The following is a 5,440-nucleotide window of genomic DNA, read 5'->3' on the forward strand; positions in this document are numbered from 1 at the left end:
TGAGACCTACACATGAAGCCACATTTATTCAGCCAAGCCCTAGGAACATAAAGATGAATATAGTTTCAGTTGTTGCTTTGAAAGTTCTCACAGTATGTTAGGATAACGGCCCCTCCTAAACAGTTAAGTATAATGCATACTAACATTTAGAAATCTGCTAAGAAACATAGAGGCAGAGAAGAAGTAATGTATAGATGTGAATTAGGTAAACTTTGAGGTCATAGAGGTCACTTAGAACATCTTTCTGCTCAGATATTAATCCAGATATGTGCTATTTATTCCCATTATGAGAGCTTAATGGATGCTGTGGGTAGATTTGTGGAGACGGAGCTCTAACTTACTTTCTGCTGCTGGAGGCAGATAGAGGTGTTGATATCCCTGCAGAAGCCCTACTTTGCTGGCCCTCTACCTCCTAAGTCAGCAGCTCTTCTAAGTGTGCATCTTATACTCTAGGGCAGTGATCCTGGCTTCATTCATAGTACATGTCAGCCTGCAAGCCTTGTGATTTTACCAAGCTGGACAGATTCTGGTTATACACAGACCTCAGCCCTAAAAGCTTCTAGATTATCTGTGGGGGATCAGCCCTGTGTCAGCTCTCACTTATGCTGGAGTGGTGGGTGAGGGCATTCTCACATCTACAGAAAAGTACATTTGATGAGATGAAAACTTCAACCCAGGGAAGTGAAATGTACTGACTTAGGTTAACTGGACACAGACCCTGAGACAGAGTAACACATGTAGAGAGCTTCTTATAGATTGCTCTTAGGAGATTCACCTATGAGAGAGTAAGGAGGACAGAATAGGCAGTAGGAGAAACTGATCAGCAAGGATGTTGCCATTGAGTTTTTTGGCAGATCTCACAGAGATCTCTGGAGCTGGGACAGACCTTCAGAGTTTTCACACTGAGGCAAGGGTGTGGTGGCTGTGTATTCCACCAGCCAGTCACCCGCTGGCTATGGGCTACCTCTGGGGAAGAAGAATAGACTTGGATGAACCAGTTCCCTCCAACCGAGGACAATTCCCAGTGAAGGCTGCAGCTCTGAGCTATCAGCAGCTATATTCCCAGCAGCAAGGGGCAGGATGTTCAGAGAAAGTGGGACAACAACGCTGTCCACTACAGTCCACCTTTTGTGACGCTCATATCTACTTACTTCTTACATCTCATCTAGAAACAGGTCCTTCAGGATTCTGATTGGTCGGATTTTCTAAGAATGTACAAACAAAGGATTAGTGGACAAACTCTACCTCCTATTGCTACTGTTAATTTTCTTTTCTTTTTTTAAAGGAGCAATGAATGCTTTGTTAATACCCGGCAGACAGGCCATGGGGAAGATGTGGGCAGGCTAGCAGATATTATGCAGATCGATGCATCCCTACAGCCACTGCCTGCTGGGGCCTGGGCTTAGAACTCAGTGTCCAGCACATGGAGAGCTGGCCTGCCTGAGATGGAGAGTGCAGGCTGGCCACTTCTGTAACTGGATCTCCTTTAGTGCAAATATGGATGTTGTGTCAGGAAGTCTATGGATCTGCTCCCCAGGCAGAGGAAGAATGGGTGTTTCATGGTGTCCTCTGTGGAGATCTGGCTGCGACCTTCAAACTGCAGCAGCTTGGTGAGCAGATCAGCCCCACTGGTACCAAGTTGGGGAGCATGGCCCAAGAGGTCCTCAGCATGTTATTTGGGGGTAGTTATGTGACTTGAACTTTTCATTGGATAGGATACCCGGCCACATCTCTTCACTTGAGGTTCCCACAATGTGGAAGCTGAAGGTCAGCTGTTCCTCCACCTTGGAGCCCAGGAAGAGGGGCCTGAGCATGGCCATCTGATAGAAGACGCAGCCCATACCCCACATGTCAATCTGTGTGGAGTGCTGAGTGGCCCTGAGCAGGAGTTCGGGAGGCCAGTACCACAGGGCCACCAGCTCACTGGAGTAGGCTCTCCTTAGAACTGACTTGGTCCAGGGCAGGTGAAAGTTGGCTAGCTTGAGCTCTCCTCTCTCGTTCCTGAGCAGCTTCTAGGGATTGAGGTCTCAGTGGAGCACTTTCTTCTGGTAGCGGTAGGCCAGGCCACCCCGGAGCAGCTGGAAAAGGAACAGTTTCACGTTGTACATGTTGATGGTGGTCTCACAGTTATCCAAATAGTGCTTCAGGTCCTTGTCCAGGGACTCAAAGACAAGGGTGAGGGACTTCTCCCTGTGCATAATGTCCTGTGGCGTGATGCTGTTGGCATGTCTGAGGTCCCAGATGGCGATGCAGTATACTCCCTCTTTGTGTCCCAGTCTTATCTCCTTGAGCGCTACAAGGCTGTCTGTGAGCTGGCGTTTGCCTTTGTAAATGGTGGCAATGGCACCCTTAATCAGCTTGTCCAGCTTGATGCAGGTCTCCAGTTTCTGAAAGCTGAGGGGGGACAGGCTCACACAGTGGAGAAGACGGCCGAGACTTGCCAATGATGGGGAGATCGAGGCGGATCTCGCACCAAGTACGGTTGCACACGCGCACCCTCGCTGGCCACTGCACCTCCTCAGAGCATGCGGCTGAAACCTGCTCACTTTCTCTGTCAGCCTCCATTTCTGGTGCAGAGCTGAATGGTCCCTGTCCGCAGTGAAGTTCCCTGGGGGCAACCCGGGTGGGGGCCTCCCCAAGGGCACTGTCGCCACCATTGCCACACTTATCCAGGCCTATCTGTTCAGGGGCACTGTTGGTCTTGTCTGTGCCTTGGCCCCCTCAGAGTGTCATTGCCAGCTGCACTTTCATCTTCAGCCTATCCATGGAGGAACTAGAAGGTCAGCTCTTCGAGGGTAGATTTCTGAAGGTAACAGCTATATCCCAAGAACCTGGAACAGGGGGCTGCCTGAGCAACCTCAGCACACTAGGCCTGCAGGGAGGCGGTCTCCTCCTCCTCCTCCTCACCTTCTATCCTCCTCCTCTCCTTCCCTTCCCATCCTCCTCCCCCTCTGCCTACAGGTACGAGTCCCAGTAGTCTTGGTCACAGCTGCTGGGCCTGGGCCACCTCTGACAGGTGGAGTCTGCATCCCTCTTAGCCAGCCAAGCTCGGTGGCGGGCAGTGCCCCCAGCGGTGCCCCCGGGCTCATAGTGTCCACTGGAATCTGGAGGTCACGCTGCTAACACCCAGAGCCCACTGCTCATGGAGACGCAGTGGATGCCAGGGTTGAACAGCCTACCAGCCACTCACGGTGCAGGCCGCCTGCAACAGTTGGCCTTGAAGTCATAACTGATACTCACTATCCTGCTACTCCATCACCCATTCTAGATATCCCTCTCCTTTGCCTGATACTTATACTAGTCTAAGTGATGTTGCTGTTAGGGTTAACCAGACACTCATCATCTCTGAGGGTTTTGAGCCCATGGTTACCAGGATCTTCTTAAGGACATGGCTACTGTGTTTCCTTACTGTTAAAACAAGGCATAATAGATGGCTCAGTGGATCAATTCAGTGCCAGAGAGATTCTTTTCTGCCCCCACTGTCTCACAGCAGCCCATCTTTTGTCCTGTGGTTCTTCTTGGCCTTCTGAACCAACTGACTGCTAACAGTTTCAGCTTAGAGTTTAATGGACTCTTATAGAAACCCCACAGTGTTCCTCCTCTGGGAACCAAGACATCTAGACCCGCAGAGTCTAAGGCTATAGGATTGGAAGCATAAATCTCCAAATGAGTGAGATACGGGTTGATGGTAAGTGGACCCACTCTTCCTTCTACCCCTTAGTTTCCTGACTCGTGTATTCTATGTCTAGGGCAGTGTTTTTCAACCAGTGTGCCGTGAGACATGGTCAGGTGTGCCGTGGGGAAATTAAACATGGGTCCTCAAACTACGGCCCCGCAGAGGCTATTTATCTGGCCCGCTGCCAGCCGCCTCCATCCGAACATAAACATTCCCCTCACAATCCCTCCAGCTATCAGCGACAGGAAGAGTGGAGGCACAGGGAACGTTCACTGACCAATCACCTTCTAGGATTCATCCCGACCACTAGCGATGAACCAATAGTAGGCCGCCTCTCATCCACACCCAGGTCCCCGCTCGGGCTGCCTCGCACTTGTCATTGTGTGGCCAAGGCGAGTAGTTAAAGCTGCTACTCCTCCCCATGGTCCCGATTTCTAATCCTGGTCAGGACTGGAGGTAAATGTTGCCACCACTAGATGAAACCTCAACCTCAGCTGGTTATGTCTATCCTGATGGTGTATATAGATATTTGACCTTTTTCTTTTTAAAAGAGGCCCCCGCAGAGGGTGATATACAATGCATCACAATGCATCGCAATGTTATCTAACTTTAAAGCTAAAGTTTGCTGATCTTCCTTTGGACAGTTTTTGGTTATCTGTTGCCAAGGAGTTCCCCATTCTGGCCAACAAAGCTATTTTGACATTGCTCCCGTTTTCAACCACATATCTTTGTAAGCTGAGCTTCTCAAGCTTGACTGCGATAAAAACTAAAAACAGAGAGAGACTGAGAACTGTTGAGGAAGAGCTTCGTGTGTGTCTTTCTACCATTCCTGCCAGGATATCCCTTTTGTGTTCATCGAAACAGGCCCAGGTTTCACACTAAGTGAGTATAAATACATTTAGAAACTATATTATTAACTATATGTATAATATGTACTGTGTTAGAGTGTCATTTTGTGTCATTTTGGTAGGTGGTGTGCCCCAGGATTTTGTAAATGTAAAAAATGTGCCGCGGCTCAAAAAAGGTTGAAAAATCACTGCTCTAGGGGACACAGTGCCTCACAATGCGTATTCATTTAGGATCTATTCTGTGTCCAGACAATGGTGTCAACTTCAAGTTGATATCTCAGTTTCTGCTTTAAGAGGTCATCCCACCACTCTATTAGGCTTTTAACACCTGAGGGTGCAGCAGGTGGTAGGACCAGTGGATCCCATGATCAAATGCCCACTGCCACTACTGTACTTGTTTATTTTTTTCCTTAGATTGCTTGGCCCAAGGCTGCGCTGGTTGGGATTTTATGTCTGCTGAAGATATCCTCTCTAATCCTAAGATAGTTGGGCTGGCCAAAGCCCTATGTTAGTCGTATTGAATCATTAACCACTCCAGGGTAAAAGAAGTTGAGAGTTGCCATCAAAGGCCTAATTCATCTCTTTAGCGTGGTGTCAAGTACGGGGCTCAGCTTTGACTTCTAAGGCTAGTTGGTTGGATATTCGGTAGCACCAGCAGCTACATCAGCCTTGGTGATGGGACTGCCTCCTGTTGGGCCCATGAGAGCTTTCTTTTTTCTACCATGATTATCCCACTCATATGCCCATCATACCTGTACTAGGGGGCCATAACAAATACTGACTGAAGTAAATGACCAAGTCACTCTGTCTACTTGATTGCTTAGTGTCTTTCTCATCGTGGGTGCCCTTGGTGGCTATTAGCTCATCATACTAAAATCTTTACACTCCATTCCTATTTATCCATCTAGGTGAGTTT

At 48.7% G+C, this 5,440-nt stretch overlaps 1 pseudogene; it reads right to left on the bottom strand.

Annotated features, from left to right (window-relative positions):
* Positions 1-1,409: 1,409 nt before the first annotated feature.
* On the bottom strand, positions 1,410-2,766 carry LOC136388317 (cyclin-dependent kinase 16 pseudogene; annotated as a pseudogene).
* Between the last annotated feature and the right edge of the window lie 2,674 nt (positions 2,767-5,440).

The sequence above is a fragment of the Saccopteryx leptura genome, chromosome 1 (genome assembly GCF_036850995.1).
Source record: "Saccopteryx leptura isolate mSacLep1 chromosome 1, mSacLep1_pri_phased_curated, whole genome shotgun sequence".
Lineage (NCBI taxonomy): Eukaryota > Metazoa > Chordata > Mammalia > Chiroptera > Emballonuridae > Saccopteryx > Saccopteryx leptura.